Raw genomic sequence first — 27,271 nt, forward strand, 5'->3', positions numbered from 1 at the left:
AAAGGGAGATTTTTTTGTTTTGGATACTACTTTGWTCTTTCTGCCTTATCCTAAGATTCATGTATCTTTGCTGTGACATGGGGAAATTGTTAGTGGTATGTGCCATTCAGATTTTAATTATGTTTAATGAAAACCCTCACAAAGTCAAGAGTTGACTACAGAYATTTAATCCATATGGTATCATGGAAAAATGGGAAAAGGCAACAATGTCAGTAATGAGAATTTAATTAATGAAAGAAGTAGTTTATCCAGAAAAAAATGGTTGAATATTTTCAAAATAATGTAATACTGTAGTACAAGAGCAACCTGAAGATGTTTAAAATGTTTACTGATGTTATGTATATAGGATTTTTATGATTAATAACAGAAGTACAAAAGTACATTTTATGTGTCATTTTTTTCATTTGTTTTTCCYTGGGAAGTTTATTTTTGGGAAAATTTACTTTATTTCCTTGTTTTGAGGGAAAGAAAGATCAAAACTTTGTTAAGCAAATAAAGATCTTTGGCCTAGAGAGCAAAGAAWATCCAATACTGCAATTTTTAATATTTTGCTTGTTTTTAGATTGTGGATGTAATTCTGAAAGATGAACCAACAGAAATCGATTCAGTATTGACTTTAATTTACTGTGCAACTAATCTGAAATGCTAGGACTGAAAGCTATGAACAATCCTTCTTAAAAGTAAAAATTTGTTAAAACTGAAACCTGCTGATGAAGCTCACACTGGCAACAAATACTTTTATATCTCAAATTTATGCAGTTCTTTGAAAGACAAATAATTATCCATTTATACTTATGAAACTTTTAGTATATATCCTGAAACTAGATTTTACGAGAAAGATTATCTATTGTAATTATTTCTAAGTTTAAAAATAATTTTCAGAATCTCTAAAACTTCATATTGTGAATTTGCAGACTTTCTGRGTTTGTTTAAATTGTGAAGTAACTTACCCTGTATTAGCTGCTTTGTTGTAGGAAGCAATTGTAACAGAGGAATGATTCCCAGATCAGATGTGTTTTATTGATGTATGAAATGCACAATGTATAGCTAAGGTATAAATTTCTATGAGTACTGTTGTCGTTGGGTCTATGAACTAAACAGATAGCTACTACTAGAAAGGAAGAGATAGCTACTACTAAACTGACTTCTTTCCTTTTTTATTGGTATTAGTCTGTCAGTTTTATAAATTTAAMTACCCTTCAAGGAAAAGAGAGGATGTTTTTTATTAAAAATACAGTAAGATGCCTTCTGTAATGCATGCAGCCCCATATTCAATCAGCCCTTTAAGTGCAGAAAGATTTTYTATGACCTTAATTGCTATCAATCAGAGAAAGCTGGTCAAAACAAATGATACTGTCCTGATAACAACAATTACCAGTTAAAATGGGCCAGTCTTTTCTCTGGTGGCTGTGTCTGTTGAAGTAGAATGCTGTTGGGGGACATCTGTTGGTCTTCTCTGCATACTCATCCTTGGAGTCTTGTTGTCTATCAATGCTGTTACAGCAGATTACAGATGCTGAAATCTCACATTAGATTGTCACACAGCTGAACAGTGTTCTTGATGAAGAACAAGGAGGTTGTGGGAATCACTGATGATGTTCCTTTGTGCACCAATTGTCCCTGGCTTTGGTGTCCGAGGAGCACTAGCAAACGAAAAAACGTTACCCATTACTGTTGTAACACCATAGACTTCCAAGGGATTCTGTGAATCTGCAGGAAAAAAGTATTAGTTGTGTTGATTAGAGCTTGCTTTCTTTCTTTAGCATGTGTAAGTGTGATTGTGGTGYTAGTTACCTTGCCCAAAAAAAAAMCCAAAACTATTTCAAAGCACAAAGGAAAATACATCCAAAAATAAACATGAAAGCAGAAGGCTACGCATGAGGAGCTCTGGTTATGCACATCCTGTTGGGTCACTCGCTTGCTCCACCCCTAATAACTGGGTTCTTTTAAACAGAGTAGGAGTGAAATGAATGCATTTGAGCAGTGTGATCATTGCAGAAGTTCTCCTTAGTTCATTTTCAAGCTTTGTCTTTTTATGCAGTTGTGAACTAATTCAAACCCAGACAGGAAGGGAGTGAATCTGCTGAGAGGTGATTTATTTTTAGAGGTCTTTCCTACCACAGTGTATTACTCAGCCTTCCTTGGATAACACACAAACAGCCAATTTCCTTTTGTGTGGAATAAGATTGTGTTAGAAGTCACTGAACATGCCTTGAGAAACACTTGAGTAAATGAAGAACAGCTATTACTTCGGTATGCAGTAACTCTGGAGAGAGGGASACCTGGCCCCTGTAAGGTCAGAATGAATTTTTGTTTTTTAAATTTTAAATTTTTTTAAAATTTTTTCATATTCAGCAGCACTTACACATCTTGTAAACTGATAAACTGTGGTATAACTTGCTTCCCGCTTTTGCCTATCAGATGTTAATTCAKTAGCCCTCAGCAGACTGAACTGCTCTGTCATGATAGCTTTAGAAGAAGCAGCTTTCTTACTGTCTTTGTTTTCTGAGCACTAGGTTTTAATGAGCTAGTTTAAAACCAGATCTGTCAGAATAGAAGAAGTTTTACACACCAGTTTTACACACAGTTTTGTTGAAATTCTGTGTAGGAAGTACATGTATGATAGGGTGTGCTGTATCACTGCTCAGTGGGATTTCTGAATAAGGCTTAAGTTCATTAGGATTGGACCACAGCTCTCTGTGTATTTGAATGGGATATCAGTGTGTTGCTTTTAGGTGTATCTAATCACATCTCTCATATCAACATATAATATGATCYTATTTTTATGTTCTGGGATTAGGGCAGTAGGCATTACAAAGGCGCTGTGAAAAACATTAATGAAAATAAACATGGAAGGATTTTAATTTGTTTTTATCCATTTGGTCATATTGGAAGTACATTGTTTATCAAAGGACATTACTGTATCTCATGTGGTGTTTTGCAGTCTAATGCAATAGGCAGCGTTTCAGACAGGCAGCCTTTTCCTTGCCTGAGGCTGTTGCAAAATATATGTTGCATTGTTACTTGAGAATGTTCTTGCTTTCTTCTCCAGTAGACTCCTGAACACTTTAACTTGTTTGAGAAGTATTAGGAATCTCATGTAAATGTCGGTACTTTCTAATACACCTTTTCACCAATGAGTATTCCATACCAGAAATTCTTTCCAGTTCATTTGAGTAGGAGATTAAATTTGATATGAGAAATGAAATATTGAGAGGGGGAAATCAAAGAAAAAATCAGATTCATGTCCAGCCCCTAAACTATCAGCTTGATTTATGGTGTACCACTCTGCACGTTTATTACCCAGTAATCAATTACAGAAGTCTCTGCTCTGATTTACTGATTTCCCATAGGCAAACATAGTAGAGGTATAAAACTATAGTTAATAAAATCCAGAATATTTAGCTTTGCAGGATGAGTGGTCTTGTGATTTAAAATAGTGAAGTGCTTGGAGACCCACAAAAGTATAAAAAGGTGGTCATGGAACTCTTGGCTGTCTTTACCCACTTCATGTTACTTTCTTCATTGACTGCTCAAACGATTCCTTGATGATTCATCTCTCTAATGGGATTTTATCTGAGAAATGTAAAAGTGATCAAATTGTGGTAGCCTGCATTTTCAGCGTAGCTGGAATACTATGTTCACCAACCTCCCAAATAGCCATCTTGTCAGAATAAGAATTATTCCATTCTAGTGGATGCAGAATACAACAGAAAAGGGAGGCGTGGAAAGACTCAAGTGTGTGGAATATGTTGCCTTATGCTGTGTGCAAATCTTCAGCTGATAACCAATTCAAATTTGTATGCAAAGCCAGAGCTAGTGTGAGAGACATTGAAAAATGAAGTGATGATAGGCAAGATTTTTTTCTTATAGGAGCACATGGGAGGAGTAGGAATATAAAAAAATCCTCATGCCCAGTTTTAGAATATGACAGTAAACACAGAACTGGCTAGATGTGAGCATAGCTCTGAGAATAGCTAGCATCCCACCTTCATACCTTCTGTGTTAATACTGGGTAAGCATGCAAGTGAGTAGCAGGGAAAGATTCCAGAAATGTTATTTTASCAAGAAAAAGTGCCAGATAGTGCTCCCAGTATTTCCGGTATGAATTGAACGTATTTCAAGTAAATACAACACAACTGATTTAATACACATGGAGGTAAATGGGAGCAGATTCAGGCCTTTAGTGCTGCTGTTACATTGGTTTTGATCATCTTCATAGTATGCTTTTAGTTTTTCTTCCTTTTATTTTGCTTTGTCAGACATTTCTAATTATAATGAGTGATGCTCTGTTTGGTAGAGCAGATTTAAATGAGCATGAAACAGCATTTAACCCTCAGTAGCCAAACAAACAGCAGAAAAAGCCATGTTTGTCAGCGTAGCAACATGGTGACTGCTGCTTTCATTTGGTTATGTTAACCAATTCATATTTTAAGAATAGATTCAGATTTTGTGAACACTGTTTATGACAGTGTGTCTCCTAAGGTAAACTTCCTGCTCACTGGCAGTGAAGAAGCTTATCTAGGAAGAAGATTTTTCTCTTCAGTGTTGCAGCTTTTCTCTTGGCATATGTACTGATGGAAGTGTGCAAGTGTTTTGGAAGAGTCTTGCTATGATAAATTCCTTGCTAAATAATGGCGTGACTGAAAAATTCATAATCAGTAATTGTCTGCTCTGTTTCAGAAAATTTACTGTGCCATTATGATGATATTCAGTATTGTCAATGAGGCKGAGTTCTTGCAGAAGATCCATATACCCTGAGTGTCCTTTTCTTTGTGGTTATCTTTGGTTTAAGGTGACAGTCACTGGTGCTTCAGACCCCCTTAAACAACTGAGAATACTGAAAAATAACAAGCTGATTGGAAAGGCCTGATCCTTCCTCATGTCTCTGCGACAGACTTTCCTGGCGCATGTTCTGTGTGTCATCCCTGCAGTCAATTTGCATCTCAGTCTCCTGATTTATTCTGAATCCTTTTCGAAAGCAACATTTTGTGACTCCGTCACTCATCAGTGTACATAGGTGGAATAGGACTGTGGTGGAATAGGACTGTGTAGATGTGATTTCTCTTAAACCATCCTACCATTTCTCTTAGGTGCAATTCTGTATCACTGTGATAATGACCATCAGCTTGAAGCTCCTGTTGAATCTTCTTATATTAGACAATGGGCAAAAATATATTCTAATTCCTATTTACAGTCCGTGTAAGTGTTTATATGTTCTTTAGCACTTCAAAAGGTCTTCAATAATATTGCAGAAAGCTTGAGTTATTTGAGGTTGCTTCTTGGGTAAAAAAGAACAGAAACATCCAGAAAGCATCTCCCTGTTGGGTAATGCCTTTATTGGTTTTCTCATATTTTATCATGGTTAGGGGTAAAATTGAAAAATAGGAATTCATCTGATTTCCAAGAAAATGAAGTATTTTGATTAATTCTTGAAATATTTGAATTACAGAAGAACATCTGACAAACTGAAATGTATATACTTAAAGTCTGCAGATGTTTTTCAGGCTGCAATTTTTCTTGGAAGCTTTACTGCCAAACTTGCACTTTCTATAACCAGCATTTTTATTAGCAAAGAAATGCTTTTCATCCTCAGCAGATCGTATTATTGAATGTGGTATCTCTGAGTATGATATGCTAAATGGCAAAAACATATATTGCAAAACACAACTGGGAGCTTATGACTATTATTTCAGGAAATAAACTTCTGGTCTTTCATTAGTTCATTTTTATTAAGAATGTCTTTCAGAAGAATCATAACATTTGAAGCTTATAAATTCTGACTTTTTTCCCAGATACTTTTTACTATCAAATATGTGTCTCATTTTCTTCTATCACGGAGAGAAAAAGCCTAATTAAGTTTTTTTCAGATGCGTGTGTATATAATCTGCTATCTATCTGATATGTATTGTGTGTGTATATACTACTGTATTAATTTAGATTTGTCTTGTCAAACTTCTGTGTCAGATGGCCTGGATCTAGCTGTTTTTGTGGTTGTCATTGTCCTTTCCTGCCTTAAAGTGGATACCAAAGTGATCAACTGCATAGGGCTTTGCTTACCCRTCCGGATTTGATACAGACCATTCTTAACTGTGGGGCCGTATGTGAATGGGTTGTTTCGGAAATCRGCGCTTTCTGATCTTCTGGTTGGTGTTATCATCCCAGTCCTTTGTTTCTTTTCAGATGAGTTGTACTATTTCTTCCTTACTCAAGAGGTTAGTCTATTATTATTGTGTGTCTCCGGGTTATTGAGAAAAATAGTAAGCCCTTAGAAGCTTGAGGTTTTTGTTGCTATACAACAATTGATATGGTGGTGTGTTCCTCCAAGGCATTGCTATAGAGTGTGTGCTTGCATTCTGCATTTCAATGGGTGCTTTCTGCTTCTGCTATATAATAGCTGAGGCAAATTATATGATACCATTTCTTGGATCAATGGATGTGTTTTAATATTGACGTTTTTAAAATCCATTAGCTTAAACCTGCCAGCATTAAAAAAATTTAGAGATCTTTGACAATGAGATGTGTGGCTGTGGAAGATCTTAAACAGATTAACATAAACTGAAAGCAAGGCTGTTGTATCATAATATGTATTATTACTTTTAATTCCCACAGTCTGGTGTAGTTTATAAAATATTTTGTAAAAATATTGTAAAAATGTTCACTTTCATGTAGCAAAAAAATGACACCTACGAGTCCTATTTAGTGGAATGTAAATTCTTCCATTTTTAAGTAAGCACTCCCTTGAACGAGCATTCAGCAACTCACAACTAAAACAGGCTAAACGTCAGATGTTATGAATTGTTTAGGCATATGGATTAATAAATGGGTTCAAAAAATGAGTGCCCCTTGCTTGCCTTAGTGCATTTCTATCTTTTCCTGGTCATAATCAGGGTCCATTTTTTGCTCTTTCACTTAGCCTGGTTTTTCCCTGCTTTCATCCATGGTGAAACACTAGCAAGTTGAAATCAATGAATATTGTGAGATTTCAACCTGGGTAATAACTAATTGCTCCTTTCTCCTTGTACATACCCAGTGCAGGCTGGTGGCAGCAGGTTTCAATTCTCTTTAGCCTTGTCCCTTCTGTAACAGTTTCTACCCACTGACATAGCTGATAAAATCTGGGAGCAAGAGGCTGGAATCACTCAAATGGTTTTGTGGCTAAGTAGTTCAGGGGTGCTTAACAAAATGGTCAGTGCAATACTTGTATTGAGGAAAATCATATCAAAGCCTTATGAACTCTTGGCATCCCAGAAGTACACTTAAAAAAGGAAGATATAGAAAACTAAGACCTAAATATGGAATATCTTCCTCTGGCAGAGAATAAGAATTACAGGGCTCAGCCTGTCACCTGTGCTGATTATGGCTAGTCCCAGATATCAAGAAAAGAAAGAGATTTAAAAACCCCAAACAGTCCATGTGCTTGCTCTTGAAGCAATCCTTGTTTCAATCTGAGCAGTAGAACTCCAGTGGTTACAGTTCTCAGGGTTAGAGGGTCTTGCACAAATTCCATTAGTTCAGTGAGCTACAAAATTCCTAGAAAYCTGTACACCAGCAATGTGAAAGGGCCTGCAGGCCTTCAGAAATGTTTCCGTCTCAAGGGGATTTATGAAAGCAAGTCTGCTTATAGATATTTTTTTTTTTTTTTTGGTGAATGGTTGTTTATGCTGCAGATATTCAAGAACAACACATAAGGTGTGGCCTTTTAAGGCATGTGTCCCATGTATTTTTAAACTATGTAATGAATTGGATGTTCACAGAATTTGTGTTTTCATCTACTATTTCTGGTACAGGCTGTTGTTGAAATCAGTGGTTTAGCAGAATATGTGGATTTGAACCATTAGTCTGGTGTAGTGCTTAAGGCTCATTTTTTTTCCTTTATCCCTGATAGATAAGACCATCAGTGTGTATTTCCTCTGAACTCTGCTTAAAATACTTTCTCAGTTAAATCCCAAGTGAAGAAATTAAAAGAAGGCTGAAATTCACCAATGCAAGTTTACATGCTATATACCTTCTGACTAAATTTTACTTCTGTAATTTTAAATTACATTGATAAAATAGTCTTTTCTTTCTAGATGCTCTACATAGCTCTAAGCCAGACTTATATAACATTTGAGGGTGACAAATAATCAGCATTTAAAATGAAACCTTGCTATCGTGTATTTAATACTCACTGTTATAGTTCAACTTGCTCACATTTTAGCCACTGACAGTTTCCTGAGAAATTTCTATTTAATTTTGCATTTTACCACTCTCTTGACCTTTGAAAAATATAATTTCTGACTAACAGTGCAAACCATTTTCTTGAAGTATTAACCAAAACAGACAAACAGACTATTCTGTTAATTCCCACAGAACCTTATCCACATATTCTTGAGTGTGGGTTAGTGGAATCAGGCCCAATAAAAGTTTTGTTTTAGCATAATAAAAATATGTCTTACAAAATGATTTTTATGTGACCTAGTCTTTGAGAAACTGAGTCCTTCAAAGAAGTCATGCTTTTCTGAAAGGACTTGTTACAAAGGAACTTGTTTGAGTAACTTAGTCTTTTATGCTTAATTCTCTCTGGGGATAAGGCTGGAGACTCTCAGTACAATTAAGGAAAGATTAAAAGCTCAGTACAGACTTATTTTCTCTTTTCTTCCTTTCTGCCAATACCCTTCAAGTCTGGATCCTCTATAGAAACATGAAACATTTTTCAAATGCCTTTTTTCTTTCTGCCATMATTTCTCAGTTTTCTGGTATCTGTCTCTTTCAGAGATTTATTAATACGGTTTTTCTTTCTACATTTGTCACTTTTGTTCCTGCTAGCATTTAATGGAAGCTTTGTTGTTCTCTGGTTAAGAGTTTATTGGGTGTTTCTCCTTTGGTTTATCTGTGACATTTAGATCTCACTGGATAACCAGCAATCATGAAAYAGTCAGAAAATAATTCTTGTGCTGTTGAAGGTGGTGAGAATTATGTCATCACCTAGTAWTTCTTAGCACATTTGATCTGCAGAGCTAAAGAAGTGAAATGTGGTAAAAGTGTAGACAATTAAGCAGATATGTCCGAATACACTGATGCAGTAACAGAGTTKATTACTGTACCCATTTTACATAATGTGTTATCAAGGAAGAGCTGCACTTCAATCTGAGTATGTAATAGCTGGGGCATTTAATTGTGCTGTTGCTGTGGTATGGTGGAAAGTTTATATGCTTTGAGATTGCAACAGATGTTTACATCAAAACTCTTAATTTTTGGCAGGTTGTTTCTGTCTGGTGTACGTACATTCATCTGCTATATGGAGTTGCCTAATAGGGGGTGTTGCCTCCATCTGACCTCATATACAAAAAGTACTTGGTGTAATTTTTTTCTAAGAGACAGACTTTTCCTGTTTTAACAGGAGAATGTGAATTTTTCTGCTTTTAAAACTTTCTGAAGAATTACTTGGTATTCAGCTTCAGTGATTGATGTATGCTATCAATCAACCTGTAAGTATTGATACTTGAGTGAATTGTTGTCAATTTTGCACACTAAAATTATGTGAAAATGTGAGGTAAAGGAAGTACTAAAAATACTTCAAGCACTAGCAATGGTAGGAATACCTATTTTGCTACCACAGGAATTCTCTAAGGTATTGATTTTACATGGGCATCCTCTTAAGTTATTGATTTTACATGGGCATCCATACTGTTAATCTGAATGTCATTACAAAATGCTAGGTGAATTTTCTTTCCTGGTATCCATTAATTGGACCAAGCCTTTGGGTAAGAATTGAGTCAATTTTTAATGAGTTAAATTAATAAATGGTTGTGAGATCCTGAAGCAGACCCTGCGTTATAATTTTGCCTTATTGAACAAAATAATTAATATTACTAGTATGAAGTTTCTGGTTTTTAATGTGGGAGCAACCCACAAAARACAACCTGTGATACCTGTTTTGTTGCAAGTAGCTGCTGCAGGGAGATGGAGAAGTACTTTATATYTGCCTGCTCCCTGGGATGGAACAATGGCAAAGCTCACCCTCTGTGGTAGTATATATATGTAAATACAATATCAAATGTCTAGAAAGAAATAGATATTGGGCTGTGATTGACTATTTATTCTTTCTTGTCCCCAGCTAAAGCAAAGCTTTACCATATTCCTTCTGTCTTCACCAATTAACATTTCTGTTGATTTTTCCTTTACTGCTAAAACTCTTATTTCTGTTTACCTGTGCATATCTTCATTATCTGATAGTGCTGTTGCCACATATATAAATAAAAATTGTTATTCCAGTATGCTGAAGAATACAGAAGGAAAAAACAACTCTTTGTGGTTTTTTTAAATTAACATTTTTGAATGGCTTGTTTATTGTGAATAGAGTTTGCTAGAAGAGAATCTCCTGTGACTATCTTCAGAATCGGCCTGATCACCATGATGAAAATAAATAGAAACATATATTGAAGTTTTTATACTAGAGAAAGACAATCTCTTAATATTACTACTTTTATTTTCAAACTGTGCTGCATTACTGGTCATGAATGTGCTGTCTTCTTCAATAGGTTCTCTGTCTTGTCATTTTACTGCCACAGCAGTGCTTGTCTATTTACATTAGGTATTGCTCACAGATGCCTGCATAAGAAAAATGGGGTGAAGGTATATTCTTACTTGCTTAGATTCTCTGCATGATGAGAGAACAGCAACATGGATTAAATATTTGGAAACTTAAAACAGGATGGTAGAGTTCCAGTAAGTTGTGTTTACTCTTGTTTTAAGTGAAACCAGTCCAATTACTCTGATGTCATTGCAATAATGGACAGTAGAATTTGCTGTACCGGTGGCAGAATGTTCCATGTACTCTGTCTTCTGTGTCTTGCTATGGCCAATACCTGAAGTTTTGGAAAAGACTCTAGAAAAATCTTCAAACTGTTTATGTATTGTAAAAATGTCATGTTACAGTATAGTGTACTGCATAAATAAAAGCTTCTCATACTTCTTCCCCATCAGTTTTCAAGGGTAGGACTAATTCTGTCCCTTCTTTTGGAACTAAAATGATGTCTTTATTTAATGAGATCCTTATTTCCATTTCTCTGATTCCATGCACTCTCTCCATCTCTCCACTGAAGAGCTATCCGTTTGTATTGTATTCTCTGCAGAGTTTTGTCTTTGCACATTTCAAGTTCCCATGCCAAATGGCTTGTGAATGGGTGCTGCTTTTAGAGAAACTTTCCACAACCAAGAGCATTACATGCTACTAACAAGTTTATAATGATTTCCSCTCCAGAATTTGTTTTCAGAATTCTTTCTTCATTTGTTTTGTATACTCCTTTCATGTCCCTTGGATGATTTCTCTCTGTTCTCAATATTTTTATCTATCCCTGTTTGGTCATGTCTATGTTTTGTCATAATTAAAAAAAAAAAAATTAAAAATCACATGACCTGAAATGCCATCATGCGTCTTTGTTTAAGCTCTCTGGAACACAAAATTTCATGACCCTGTCTTTCATGTGTATCTGGAACATACCTAATCTGATATTTACTGTTAGTAAATATCATGCTAGAATTTGATAATTGTTGAGAAAAGAGCATTTTGCCTTTGTATTAGGAAAAGCTGTCACTAGTTAAGCTTACGTAGGTACCTATGCAGAGGTAGAAAGGATGACAGGGGAAGGCATACTGCRTACTCCAAGTGTGTTCAGGATTAATTGTTCCCTAGACCCTCCTCAGTCACTAGCTCTATGCAAATGATGTCTCCATTGAATTTTTCCAAATGCATCTTTCCCTCAGCATTGCTAATTCCCTAAAGACTTACATACTACATTTATTTTTTGTCCATTATTTTATCTTCTCTGTATTTTCGTGTTACCAAGTTGTTTATTCTCCCTTTGAGATTGTGAATTAAAAAATAAAGAAAACCTGAACACAGCCCTTTAGCACTTCTTTTAGATGCCACCTTTTTATGTGTTGCCATGTTTCATTATCTTTTGTTTGCAGTCATTTGGCTAATCGTTAATTTTCATGACAGTGCTTCTACCCAAGGCATTTTTGGTTAAGATGAGCTATGACTATTAAATATTTTAGTGATATCCAAAGATGTGATAGCTAGTGCATTTCTTTCTTCTTCTACTTCAGTGATTAAAGGAAAAAAAGCGAACAGCAACCCAAATGTCCATATTTAAAGCTTCCAACTTTGGTTAAATCAATTTTGCTGCTTTACAGATTTGATTTTGTTAAGTACAAGTGAGGGATGTGTGATCTAAATATAGTGATATTTACTGCTTCCCTCTTGAAGAATAGCTTCCAAGCATTTTTAGGTTATTGTTAATTTTAAGGAACCTTATTACATGCTGCTAGATACARTCTGGTCTGAGCTAAGGTGGTTCGTGGCATATAATTAAATAAAGACATGTACATTGGATGGAAAAGAATGGAAAGTTACTGCAGTTCTGGTATTGTAAAAATTTACAGAATCAGTTGGGAAAACTCACTCTCAAATGAAAGAAGGAAAAGTGTATTAGAAAATAAAGTATTGGCAAGAATATATAATTTCAGTTATTTTTCTCTCTTATCTCTTTTCCTTCCTCTTCTGAATTATTCCTAGTTGTCCCAGGGCAGAATTCATGCAGCACAAACTTGTGCAACCTGCATTCTGTTATTCTTTGACACATTTGCTAACATTTAAATTAATGAAAATTAAGATTATTGGCACTTCCTCACGGTGACCTCTTTGCATGATCACTGTTCTGCTGCATTTCTCTTATATCAACGTGTACATCATTAAATAAATAAAAACTATGAAGGGAAWGGAGTGATCCCAAACTCAACTCCAATTTCACCTTTTTTCTGTCACACCTTGTTTTCCAATCAAAAATTGGCTGGCTGTTTAGTAGCAGTTAATYGAGTTCAGAAGATGAAGCAGAAATAAATAACTATACGCTTTGTTCTACAGAAGCTGCAAGAGTCAAAGCATGCCCATTTGATTTCAATGATCAGTAGAAATTATTTCCTGTCTCCTTCTGTGCAGAATTTCTGTAAATATTGAACTGAAAGTATGCTAAGCAACTTCATTTTGTCTTCAGAATAAAATTGCTCATCAAAAGTTTGACCATTAATCTTATGCTTCTCCCTGAGACACGGCTGAAGCAAATAACTCCTGTTTCTGTGTCCACTCAACAAACCTGATTCTTGTTGGCCCTCCTGACTGTYAGTTATGTTCTCACAGTGTCTGATCTCCGAAATGCAGCAATGTTCAACAAGCATAGCTCATTTTAAAATAACRTTTTAGTGCCAGGTCCATCTCCTTTTTGCAGTCTTGACTTACTAGTGCATGATTGTCATTTTACCTTTTGCAGCACAATATTTTGAGGAAGGTGCCTTATGCAAATCTTACTGGTTGAGATTAGAGGGTGGTGGTAGGAACCTGAAACTTACAGAAGCTTTTCTGCATAAAAAAGTAAAAAAATGCACTAAGTATCATGAGTTAAATCCAGTCTTGTTAAAAACAAAGAAAAATGTGAAAAGAATCCCTATTGAAAGAAGTGGTGTACCTGTCATGTCTAGATTTACTTATTCCAAACTTACTTGCAGGTGAAGAAAATTACTATACCRACTCACTGCATTGACCTCTAGATAAGAAACCTATCCCATGTTCATTGTATGCAGTGTAGGATATCTGTCATCTTCATTTGCTAAAATAATTTTTCCCTGTTCTCTTAACCCAAGTTGGATTTTGACCTCTAATGGTTTTWTAAGTGAGGTCTAACATGTCTTACAGTGGCCTTTACACATGGACTTGGTGAAGCTAAACATCTTTTTGTGAGTCCATATCTGTCCATTGGGCAGACACACCATTATCAAATGAGGAAGCTAGTTCAGCTGGGTTTGAAGTCTGTAAAGCTAATTTTATCTCTCTTGGTTATTAAATATACATTTAATGATAGATTCAGCATACCAGAGWTTCTTTAAAGGAAAGTAAGGAATAAAACACATACTATATTGCCGTGCGATGAGACAGTTTATAACAGGCACCCTTCATTTTGTCTTTAACTTAGAATCTGATTTGAAGTGGGAAAGGGACATTTCACAACACTGACACTAAAATGCAAGCAAACAGAGATGCCCACTTTGAGAAAAGTGAGTATCTGTAGCACTGTTCTAAGGAAAAACATTCAGAAGCGTAAGCTCTTCAGAAGGATAAGATACAGCCTTGTGCTTTCTGTGTATTCAGCTTTTTCCAGTGGTTCTTAGAACAGTTTTGTTTGGCAAATGGATTCTGTAGCCATGTCTCACCCATGAGACAGCGTACAGTCTCTGGTTTTGTTTTTGATCCTTGTTGCTTACATATTACATACTGTGGCCTTTGCAGTTTGCAGCTGGACTACCCTGATTTTTAGGCATGTCTGTATTTCAAATCCTAGCTCAACTCTAATTTTGAAAAAAAAAGGTCCCTTTATTTCTTGCAGAGAGAATCTTGAGATGTAGACTGTACACTTGGGGTTAAAGTGTTCCCACTGATTTAAAGTGTTCCCACTGATTTATTTTCCCCCAACCAGTATTTTCTACTCACTAAAACCATACTCTGTACTAAAAATTTTGCTGGCCAGGCTGTGGGGAAAATGTCATAGTGTTGAGAAAATGGGGGTTTTGTGTGGTAGAGTTAGCCTAATGAAGGACTTGTATAAGGAATAGTTGCAAAAGAACTTTTGCTGGCAGAAATACTATTATCCCTAGGATAATTTGCTGATGGAGGTTAAAATGTAGGGCAAGCTCTGAGTTGGCCTTTGGAAACCTGTACATTCCTTCCTTTTTTCTATGCCATATCAGGCATAGAAATGGGTTGGGGAATGGGTTGTTGGTGATTAGATGGACTACCAATAAATCCCTGTGTTCTTCCCTGTGGAAAGCCTAAAGATGTACCAACTGTGCTATGCAGCTATTGTGATTTCTAGCTGCAAACAGGCAAGTCATAGAAACCTGTCTCATGAAAGTCTTAAGTTTTAACTGCAATTTTGATCAAGACATTTATTTTTACCCTCTTGCTTTTTCCATTTGGAAAGTAAGAAGATASATTTGTTTTTTTCAAATGTTCTGATTGTTGAATGGTTGAACAAGCCTTTAATGTCTAGATGAATCATAAGCAACACTTASTTGAACAAAAGTGCTCAACTGAAGAGATTTGTCTTTATTAGGCTTTCTTGGGACCTCAGCACAAGCARCTAGGTGCCCTTTCTGTGATGGGCCCCAACTGTGGCTTAAAAATTTTAGGGGYTGGCTTGGGGGTTTTCTATGTATAGTTTTTACTGGGTTTTAGATGTCTCTATATTATTGTTCAATAATATTATCATTTTAACTTCAAAATTCTTTCTGCCTGTCTCAATCTAATATTTGACATTTTAAACAAATCAGTTACTGGTGTAATAAGCATTCTGGTATCTCATCTGTGGTTGTGAGAACCTGCATTTGTTACCTGCATGAATGTTTTTGCTTGAAATTAATGTGGGCTTTGAATCAATAATAAGTTAGAAATACATTTCAGAGTCTTCTTTGTTAATTTTTTTTCCATGAACAACACTCTCCTCACAAGGCAGTGATTTGCTCATTCCTTCCCCTCCCGCTTTCCCCTCCTCATTAGCTATCTTCCCTTTTAGTAGGGTTTTAATGTGTTCTTTTTCAGTAGAGGAGTCATGTTTAATTAAAAGTTACTTGCATGTTTTCAATTATAGATGATAATTTGTTTGCCTTTACACTCTCAATTGCCTTGAGTAATTTCCTGTAGAAATACATGTAAGCCATTTGCATGTTCAGAGTATTAGTGTGTTGTTTGCATAGCTTGTGTGTAACACTTAAGGAAACCACTGGGCCTTAGAAAGGACAGATGATGCTCTTTAGTGGAAAACAGTGATACAATTGCTAGTCTATCTTCTTGCTGAACATGGAAACAACTTTTTTGAGAGGAGAGGAAAATTTGTTATCAGACCAACATCTTGTTTCAGTAGAAAATTGGGAGTTAGGCAAGTGGGCCATCAGTGATACTATACTCATATTTTTGCTTGACATAAGTCAGTGCTGATTGGTGTTAATTCCTGACTTCATGCCCTCAAATAGWATAGCAGAGAAAATACATATTAACACATCCCATTTGATACATGTTAGAATTCATTGGAGATAAACATGTAGTTTTTAGCTGGTAAAGATAAGGTACTAGGAGATTTACATGTTTTTGTTGGTCTACTAAAACAAACTTTGTTCAGTCCAAGTGGAACATGGTATATATGGTTCTGCTCTCCAAGGTTTGGAAGAGATGAATTCAAACAGGGGTAGGTGAAGAGAAGGACTACAGTGGTGAGGGAGGTGGACTGTCTGTTTCATATGATGAGACTAAAGGAGCAAGTCTTGGTCAGTGTGTTGATGTGAAAGCTGTGAGTACACAAGAGCACCATTCAGGGGATGTAAACTGTCAAAGMGTGGTGCTGCTCAGGAGCAGGTGGTACTAATGCAGCTTGAGTGTTTGRCTATGTAAGTTTCTTTCTAACCATTGGAGCGATGAGGTTCCAAACAAACATCTGATGGGAGTTTGGGGTAGATATAAATGGTAGTGGAGTTGATTTTCTTAAAGAGTGATTCTATGTGTATCTGCAGTAGCAACTGCAATGCTCTTTCTACAGGAGATTTGAAGATTTCAGATTTTTGAYTAAATACCTTTTTCCTAGTACAGCAAAGACATACATGAAACCATGGAATCCAAATTTTGTTTCAGTTCTTGGTGAAAAAAGTGTCCTTGCAAACTGATACTGCCTTCAGAGCTGCCAACACTTTCCACTTTGGTTTGCAACATCCATGTCACACTCCTTTTTGTTGGTGGAACCCTGTCGGGAAGGTCAGCATCATCTGTCCCCTGTGATGTAGTGAATCTTTCTGTTTTGGTATTGCATCTTTCTCCACAGAAGGGGAGAAACTCCTGACGGGAGAAATGCTAGTGGAATAGAGCTGTTTCTTTAGGATAATGTCCTGACATGACAGCTGRGATTTCAATCTCATTCCCCAGGGAAACAACTGAATGTAGAATTGCAGCCCATTGGGTGAGCCTGAGGAGTATTCAAAGTCAGATGGAAGCTCAGCACCCACCTCCATCTTTCTTGAAATAGAGACCTTCAGTTCTTCAAATGTCTGGTAATAGGCACCTCTCACAAATTCAAACCCAAGAGATGCTTACGAAGCATCTACTAATGGCTCTCAACAGGCTGGAAGGGCATGTGGGTGAAGCATCAGCTCCTCAGGGTTTCCATTTGGCCACACGCTGTCAGCTCAGTATTGGGGATTCTCTGAAACTCTCCTTTCATGTACATTTCCCCAGGAGATTGTCACTTTCTCTGGATGCCCTTCTTCAGTCATACATTTCATTCCTTACCAACAGCACCCAAAAAGAGGAGGAAAGCTGGGGAGGCTTGAAGTAGTCTCATGCAGTCCCACAYCTAGATCTAAAACTGCCTTTGTACAAAATCTTTGCTAATGATCGTGCTTAGGTCTTTGGCACATTCTGTCACCAAGGCTGTGTGTCCCTGTGGTAGGTGTAAAAATAAGTATATGTATAATCCAGAAAGCACTTTGAAATGGATGTTACCAGATAACTTTTTCACATGAGAGCAAAAATAATCCTTTGTTGTAGTATTTTTTTTATAGTAGTAAGTTAATTCAATTTCATTCTTTCCTGGTAGGGTAAGACCCTGTATGAACGCTGATAATGGACACAAAATAGGTCTCTGAGTAGCTAAATTTTTTCTGCTGTTCAAATATTGCTAATGTTTAAGCAGCACATATATCTTGTTTAATATTCAGGTATGGCATTTGGTTCTTAAAAACAGAGAAAAACTGTAGTGACCAGAAAGATTATCTAGGAACAGCAGTGATTTGAGTCATTTTGACAGTGAGCAAACTTGTCAGAATGTTCACATTTTTAAGACCTGATGGTCTAAGACATCCATTTTTTCCTAAATACTTTTCAAAGTCCTAATGAAAATATAAACAGCTGTGTCTTATGGTGTCTTGCATTGAAAAGATCATGAATTAACAATAGTATTTCACTGCTAAAATACTAGATGTTTACTGAAAAATGAAAATAGTAACAAAAAGATTTAGTCAGGTTCTTTGTAATACTTCCAATACGACAATCCTATAGTGTAAAATATGTCAATCCTCAGGCAAAAAGGAAGAATTAGGAATGAATGCATACACTGTAAGGCCCTGAAATAATTTTTAACCTAATCCGTTTATATGTTAAGTACTTTTAAAGTAGAAGATACTTACCATGCTTTTTTTTTTTTTTTTTTTAATTAAACCTTTTTCCTTTAATTGATTTTATTTTTTTTTTTTTTTTTTTTTAATAAACCCTGTTCGCATTAAATGATTTCACATTGCTCACTTCTTTGGGATAAACTAGAGTTTCACTGTGTGTAACACAATACCTTTGTGTTACAAAGTGAAAATACCCTGATTTTGGCTGAAATGTTTCTGCATTACAGCTGTCTCTTGCCTAGGGCCATCTGCATAGGAGAATATTCCTTTAACAGAACAAATCACCAGAAGACTATAGCAGACTTACTGGAACCATTCTTCTGTATCTCTGACTACTGTTCTTGCCAAAAGTGTTAAAAAAGAGTCTCAGTGGATGAAAGATTCTGTTTGTGTGAGACTACCTGACTCGCAGTGATTTCAGAAAGAAAAAAAAATTGTGCTACRTTCACTGGCTCTTTAATTCAGATTGCCAATGATAATGCAGAGTCTACACTGAAGAAAGGTAGGATACAGAAGCATAAACATTAGTGCTAATCTGCTGCAGAARGACGAGATAAATCAGCACAGCTCTCATACATCACTGAGAGAGAAGCTGATTGCAACTTGACCATGTGCCTAAGTGGTCACATCAGCAACAAGAACGGAGCATGGATAAAAAACCTAAAATGTATCCTTAGGGCTACTTGCTGTGCACGACCTACATTAACACATCAATGTAAGTTTAAGATTTCTTTTTTGTTGTTTCCTTCTGTTGCAATTCTTGTTTACAAGAATATGTTTTTTATTTTGCATAGATTTAAGGGAAATGTAATGGAGTGTAATACTAAGCAGATAATACTTGGATACTGTTTGTGTCTGTGAATAGTAATGGGCTTATTGCTGTGTGTCTCAACATAGTCCTCTCTTTGAAGATGTTTTAATATTTAATCCTGTAAGTAATATTTCAGGAATTGAGTAAGGTTTTGAGTGAGAAGATAGTGAGATCTCCCTTTGTAATTTCTGTCATCTTATGTTTCAAAATGATTTGAAAGACAGAATGCCAGGAAAAAAAAATTAAAATTATTTCTACTGTGAGAATTTTTGCTTTCGTAATTTTTTTCTGATAAGAAACAGGCTGATAGAGACTGATTTCTCTGGACCTTTTTATTCATGAATTTAGTGTGAATGGTAATTTTCCTACATTTATTAAAATATGCACAATTGTTTAATTTAATGTCACTTAAGCAACTGCAAAAAGGAAAGGCAGGGATAAGCTGAAAACTGAATAAACATTGATTGCTAGTCTGAAAATTAAATTTTAAAAGTTTTTGCAGTAAATCTGATTTCAGTTCATTTTTATTAAATTAGATTATCATATTTAAATTGAGACTGCTATACAGCAAACAAATGTGTGACACTATCCTGGATAGCACACATTTCCTGCTGTCTCCAGCTATAAAGACGTTGTTGACTGTAACTACCCAGGAATACCCTAACTGTAGAATTCAGAGCAGCATGTTTAAATAATGCATGGGAAAATAAAAAGGAGAGATGGAATTTTACTGTTCACATGTTAAGGTGATGCTTTGTTCAAAGAGAAAAAATTGTATAGTAAAAGCTATTGATGTGAAATCTCAGGCTGTCTCTTATGGCTTTCGGCAAAAAGGCAGGGAAACCCAAGGCATGTCTTGCTGTGCAGTCTGAAAGCAAGGCAAAATTGGAAGCTTTTATAAAAACCCACCAATAACGCTGTATTTACTTATTTCTAGTATAAGATAGTGGCTTTAAACAAAATTACAAAATATGAAAAAAGAGGTGTGAAAGGTACTTCAGTGTTAGGAGCTTGGTAAAGTAGGTATAAAGATACAGAAGAACATCTGTTTATTTTAGAGTGCTGTAACTATGGCCAAATATAGTAACAGAATGCTTAGAAAYAGAAGTAGCCTGAATGAGTGCATCTACAAATGGTTTATTTTTGTGGCAATTGAAAAATGTAGAGATAGTTGTGCRGCTCTTATCCCCTTCACAGACCTGAAATACTCAGTATGGGCCTTTTTCAATCTTGTAACAYAGGTATTTTGCACAGGTCTTAGCTCAAACAAAACGTCATATTTATCTATTAGTATTTCTCTATTAGTCGCAACTTTCCCACAAGGTTGATGGATGGAAATAGAGAATAAAGCTGTATTACCAAAAGGGGGCTCATTCTTCCCAACAGAATAAATAACCAACCTAACCAACTGGCAGGTGGAAACATGAGTAAAGAGTAAAGAGTTTATTTTTGTAGACAATGTGCATATGGATGATCACACAGGCCCTCAGTTGTACTTAGCCCCTGAAGATGAGGTCCCATTGGTAACTCATAGCTTAAGCAGTCTGGCTTACAAAATAATAAACACAAAAAGAGAGGAAAGCTGTACAGCAACAGGGAGYGAAGAGGAATGGTGATTTCTTTGATCTTGTTATGTCTGTTCAAATGTACCCRATGTTGTCTCAAGTTGTAAACTCCATGGTGAAGATTCCTATGTTTTGTTCTGTGAAAATACTCTCCTTTTACATGTGACAGAGTAATATAATCAGTCTGTCTCCTCTTAATGGCGTTTGGCTTCTGTTGGTAAAGTAGACATATTTTTTCCCCTCTGGTCAGTGTTCATTGGAGCAGCAGAAGATTATTTGTGTTTACAAAGATAATAAAACAAGTGTTTTTCTTTGTCTTTGAAGTTATTCTGAGCAGTTAGAAGTCCTATGTCTGCTAAGATGGTCTGTAGTTTTGTGGATGGGGTGATCTTGAACATTTGCTTCAGTGTGTTTCTGTGATGTTTTATAATGCAATCACATTTTAATAGGATGCTAAACTAATAGCGATGCATATGACAAAACTGAAATTTTTAAGTTTCSTTTTTAGTTGAAGAGATGAAAGACTATTGTGGGCTGGCTAAATAGGGTCTTGGATAAACTTTCCATTTGTCAAAAGAAAATTCTTCCAGAGTGAAATTCTGTTTATCAGTCTGCTATGCTGTTTCACTGTTACCTGTAAAGCTCTTTCACTGGACTCCAACATGGGCTTCGTTTCCACCTTCAKCTGCAGTCAATAAATTTATGCTAATTAGTCTCTTTGTGCTTTAGAGAAAAGTGTGCTAATGGACACTAATACCTGCACTTTCAGAGCTGCAGGGGGCTCCTGATGCCAGTTTCAGCATATTGAATTTGCTTCTACCTATGATACTCAGGAAAACAACATGAAAATATTCTCGTTACATTTGAGTTCAGTGGAAAGGTTCCTACCAACCWAAGTTGCCTTGGAAGGGTCTGAAACCTTAAACCAGCATGAGTCCTGTGGTGGCATCTCACACAAACAGCAGGCTGTCCTGAGAAGCATACCTTAATATAATCATAGGGGTTCAAACTGTGTTGATTAAATATAATTTCTTCCAGTTTTCTGTCTACAAAACAGTACATCTTCCACTTTAAATTGAAAGTCTGACCCCTGTTATTTCTGTTGTTTGCAGAATAAAACTGTATTGCCCCAAGAAGAGGCCTTTCAAGTTTCMTGATAGCAAAGAGAGTGAATTGCTGTACTGGTTCACAATAAATACATTGTGTCTCCATCCCAAAGCTTATGAATTCTGCTGGCTGGGAAAAGGAATGACCTGGCTTTCCATCCTCCTTCTCCTTCTTGTCCTTTCTGGGTTTAGTCACTTCTGATAAAAAGAAACACAATTTTGCAAGTATCCCAAAAGACTWAAGAACTGTAGGTCTTTAAAGCATGTGTAAGAAGTTTCTGTATTTACTATATGCATGCAGGCCTAAGAGCTCATTGGTTTCTTCCACAAGTTCAATAATCACTAATCCATTCACTGAATTGTATCTGGAATACTCACAACCAACTTCTGGCATAAAACATTAGCTCASAAGCTACAATTCATGAAGTAGCCATGATCAACAGCATCAGTTACTGCYAGAAGTACACTTTTAAAATTGTGATAAATGACTTTGCTCCCAGACAGTGTTGCACATGCTGCAAAGAGAATACACATAACTCTCAACAAAGTGAAGTGATCTGTCATCCAGATATCATTGTCTTCAGGGATATGGGGAATCTCTGAAAGTAAGTAAATTGACTCTTAAAGAAATGGTAYCAATTACAGCTTTTATGGAAAACAAACTATACCTTGTTTGGGTCCTCTACCAAAATTTGGAACCTCTGTTGAAAACCATTAAAAAAAAATGTAATTACTGAGGAAGAAGATCATGCTTGAAGAGGCATTTCCTTGGTTTTCATGGTCTTCCCAGCCTTGTTAAATGTAGTGAACTGCATGGTATCAGACTGGTGGGRTGCACACAACAGTGATCTCAAACAGATAACTCCTAAGGACAACGACTCATCTCATCTTTTAGTCTTTTTTAAGGAAGTCATATCATAATGAAGGTATGTTCAAAAAGGGGATCATTCAGACTGATGCCTAAAACTCTGCTATTCTGTGAAAATCATAGACTCCAAATTAGGGTGATAGTCTTTTGTGAAGTTTTATGAAGCTTTTAACAGTTTATATTACCTCCATGATTATTCTGGAAAGTAAATAGTCACATATTRGATAACCATATGGATGATGTGTTAGTATATTTAAAGAAGATTGCTCAGATGGCTCAGAGCCCATAGTAGCAATGCCAGGATTTTTATGCACTAAAAATCTAAACAAATAACTACAAGAAGAAGGGGGCAATCACTGAAAGGAAAAGTGAGCAATAAAATGTAGATTTCACTTTTACCATCAGTGACAGAATTAAGGACATGGGAGAAGTTATAATATGACTTTTCATACTGTGAGAARTGGCTGTGTCCCAATTAGCTTTCCAGCTTCAGCAGGGAAAGTAGTATGGGGTGGTGGTTCCTTTTTTCCAGTCAGCAGTACTAGGCTGCCAGTGCTCTTCTTAAAAGTCCAGGTTTCTGCCTCTGTTTTTTACTTCCTCAGTGACTCCAGCTGAACTTCCCAGCTGAAGGGATGGAGAATCAGGTTGCACTTTTCACCACAAACCATGCAAACTCCATTTCTCAACATGCCAATGTACCATAACAAGTTCTTATGATAACAAGGCCACTGAATAACCTGGCATTATTTTCCTTGGACAGATGATGAGTGTGGGAGGAAGGAAGGAGGCAGAAAGAAAGGTGTGAGGGAAAATTCTTGCGGGACTTAGTGATTTCTTCAGGGAGATATTTTTCATATTTTTTGTTCAGTGCTTGAATGCTTCTAATGCAATATATACAAACATTCTCAGACTGTTCAAGTGAAAAAGGACCCTGTAACCCAAGTCCATTCACTGAACTGTAGATGTAACCTTGCTGAAGGAAAGGAGCAGTTTGAAAGACTGACTCGTTGATATTTTAGTCAGGATTTATCATGATCTGTAAAGCACATAATTCTCATAACAGGAAAGCTTCAGTTGTTCTAAACCCTGGCAGTTTTTCATTTGAGAAATACCCAGGCAGCGAGCTGTCTCTCAGATGAGACAGAGTGGGCTGTTTTATATCAGGAATTGCATTTCCTACTTTGCTTCATTTGCCAGAAATTCTCTTGCCAGAAACACTGTCATTTCAGTTTTTATCTGTATTTGAGGGGAAGTTAACCGTCTCAGTAGCATCACCATCACTACAAAATCTGCAGACAGTGAAAGGCTATGGAAAACTGATAATTGTACACAAATGCATCATTTTCCCCAGGCTATGATAAGTGGTGATAAAATTGCCAGCTCCATTTTACAGTGGAGAGGACTGTGGTTCATATCTACTGTAATATTAAAGTAATCTGTAGACAATTCTGAAACAACAAGGTAGCAAATATGTCCAGTCTCCATCTGTTACTGCTTCTGTTGTATTGATATATAATCAACAAACTGTTACAGCCAGTACCATGTTCTGGTACTGGATCTGTGTCATTGAGGGAGCACACAAACACTGGTTAGTGGTTCAAAGGAACTTAAAGAAATTAAATATAATGATGAAAACTTCCATCATTTGGCTACAGGAGTCAGAACTTTGTCCTTTTCAATTAGATTATATGCACAGACCACGCAGACCTTACTGGGAAAGCCCTTGTGTGCGTTTGACAGYGAATTTGACCAAAAGTGTTTGACCACCCAGCAAGCTGTAATCTTAAACACACGAGACAAACTTTTTTATACTGTGTGATGAGAGTATTACTGATTGTTAATTTATTGGTAGGCTGTTAGTAGAGAGTATTTGAATWTAAGTGGAATCCGAGCTTGCTGAGACTTGGTGTGTAGTGCTCAGCAGTCAGAGACCACTGTTTCATGTGTTGCTAGCCATGGCAACCACTTCTGTGGTGCATGGCGACATTCCAGATGCATCTCAGCCAAATGGAACATTCTTCAGTGCAGGGCTTTTCTAGGGAAGAGGATATCCAGGGGCCAGATTTGAAGGGTCTGTTGCAGTTTTACAGAGCTCACCTGAGAAGAATGGTCAATTCATTTCGTGCTCAAAGTCTGTAAATGTGTTTGCTGTTCATGCCAAGARGTCATCAGTGAATGTTTGCAAAGGGAGTTTTGTGGGTGAGAAATAAAAATTGTAACTGAGAGACTGTGGTAGGGAATAAAATAACATGTGATGTTATCTTTTTCTTTTAACCTCAAATTAAGATCTGTAGTGTGCTAATAACATGGCAATGCTGACTAGAATGGTATTATCTTTGTTATGCATGCATTATAACCGATTTTAAGTGCCTAGCACTTACTCAAAACATTCAGTAACATTTTTACAGCAGCAATGGAAGCAGTGGTAGTGGAGTGAGGTATTGCAAAACAAGACAGGTGAGCAGGGGTGAAGAACAGACTTCTGAAGGAAYTGAAGTACTGCAAGACTAACAGAAAGCTGTTAATGCAGTGTATCTCTTACTTCACATATAGGGAGCAAGTGATCAAAAATACAAGCCCACTTGCATCCTTTATTATCTGAGAACATTTGTTCCCATTGAACTCGGTCTGGAAGGCACTCATAGTGCTTTTCACTCTAATATGCTCTCCCTATTTGACTGTATTTTTATTCATGTATGTACATAAAGTCCTCCAAATAATCTAAGCACAGAAATTCTGTGTAGAAAGAATTTTGTGAAAACCTAGATGTTACTGTTCCAAAGGAGACTAGAGTATCTCCTGGGAATACTGAGTAGATGGGAGGAGTTGATTGCTTCAGGCATAGCCGAGAGCCATTAATTCCAGATAGTCATTAATTCTTCTGTAATGCCCTATGCTGATGCCACTGTTCCTGTTGCACCACAGAAATAGAAAGCTGGCTGACRTGAGGCTTTGATGGTATGTTATTCTTATAATGATTACTTATATTTCTAAATGTTCATCACTGAAGTGTTCATCAGAGTTTCAGTTTGTAAGTTTAATGTCTTTCCAGAGAGTTAATGTTKTGTTACTCACAGGAAGCCTTTAAATAGCTCTTGAAAACATTATAGACTTTAGGTATGTTCTATATATTGAATCCTGGGAAAGTAAAATTGATAGAAATCTCTGTCTCTGTCTCTAAAGATAATCAGTACACATATTTTCATATCTAGAGAAAATGAAAATCGAATATGTGGTTCCCTTACTCTGTGGTTGCCACATAAGGCAAAGTGCAGCCTAAATTCTAAGGACCAAAAAGTAAGGATCTAGTTTTTTGGTTGTTTTTTTTGAAAAGAAAAAAGTCCTGAAATTTTAATGAATTTATTTCAATTCCTAAAGAAATGSTATTAAAGGACAGAATAGCTATAAACCATTTAGAAGCAACTTCTGTCATATGCCCTTTACATGCATGCTCATGTACTCAGCGCTACACAATAAAAGCATTGCTGGACTGATTGTGAAGTGCAGGAGGAAAAAGTTCAAGAGCAAGAGACAGCCCCCAGCTCCCAGCTTAGCAGATCATGTGAACACACATGACTCTAAGCAGCACRGAGTTTAGGTAGCAAACAGCAGCTGTGAGAATTTCCAGATTGCTAGACTTGCATGTCTGTTTAAATTATCCTAAAATGTTTTTGCTCCAGAAGAAAGTTATTCATCTGACCTTTACATAGAGTCCTTCTTTGTCAGGGATGCCAAAGTGTTTTACAGATGCAGAGATTTAGCACTGACATGCACATGTCAGAGGGAAAATTTACAGACTGCACCATGGTTGCACAGAACTTTGGCAGTGCAGAAATGTGACTACTGATGGGCTTCATTACTGCATTCCCTGAAAGACCATACAGCAGTGCTGCACAGCACCCGAGGTTGGGAGACGTGAGATACTTTACTCAGCTGAAAACATAGGTGAGTTGACAACACTCATAGCCTGTATGAGGACAGTGGTAAATTACTTCAAAAAGAAGCAGCAGCTGAGCTCTGTATAATTAGCACTTGTGGTGGAGACATAGATTGTATTGTTGAAATGTGAAATTTCAGCTCTATATTGATTCCAAGAAGCAGGATATAACATTGTTTGAGGGTTGATTTAGGATAAAKAACCACTTCCTAAGGTGTGTTTGTGCACATTATTTACCCAGCTGGATCTTGTTTACTTTGTGTATTCAATATTCATCACTGGAATGCTGGCCAATATTAAAGAAAAAGAGGARGCTTAGGATAGACTGTCTTTGGGTGTACTCAAGTGTCTGAAATTTATAAAATACATTTGTAGGAGAAGTTGTACTTGAAGTTCAGTAATGGCAATATGGTAGAAGGTTGGTATATGGATTTTTCTCTCTACTTATGTGTTAAATCTGATTGACCCTTAATGCCTATCTCATACCCATAGTGGGAGCAGAACCTAAAGCCAATGTTTTTTTCATTTTGAAAAGACTAGTTTGAATTCTTTTCTGTACAGCTATATTTGATAATTCTAACATTTCTGAATGGGTGTTTTAAAAGTGCTTTATGTTTTTCCTTTCCCTTCCTCTGTCTTTGCTGTTACACTTTTGCTTGCCACTGTGCAGAAGGAAAAGAGATAAGGGAAGGAGGAGGTAGTAGCCTTCTGCTGTGCTAATTTCTCTCCTTT

At 36.4% G+C, this 27,271-nt stretch overlaps 1 protein-coding gene across 5 annotated transcripts in view; it reads left to right on the forward strand.

The window, feature by feature from the left end:
• RAPGEF4 (Rap guanine nucleotide exchange factor 4) overlaps positions 1–27,271 on the forward strand; it is a 139,296-nt gene that overhangs the window by 19,968 nt on the left and 92,057 nt on the right. Inside the window, exon 1 of one of the 5 annotated variants that reach the window (XM_057363662.1) lies at positions 2,040–2,296. The exons of 3 other annotated variants lie outside the window; for them this stretch is intronic. The gene's annotated coding sequence lies outside the window, so the exon portion shown is untranslated. Of the gene's footprint in view, positions 1–2,039; positions 2,297–26,156; positions 26,548–27,271 lie in introns of those variants that run through there. One more of the 5 variants, XM_057363661.1, reaches the window with a different exon arrangement.

This window comes from Malurus melanocephalus, unplaced genomic scaffold (genome assembly GCF_030028575.1).
Source record: "Malurus melanocephalus ecotype Western Australia unplaced genomic scaffold, MMel_1.1 scaffold_30, whole genome shotgun sequence".
In the NCBI taxonomy this organism is placed as follows: domain Eukaryota; kingdom Metazoa; phylum Chordata; class Aves; order Passeriformes; family Maluridae; genus Malurus; species Malurus melanocephalus.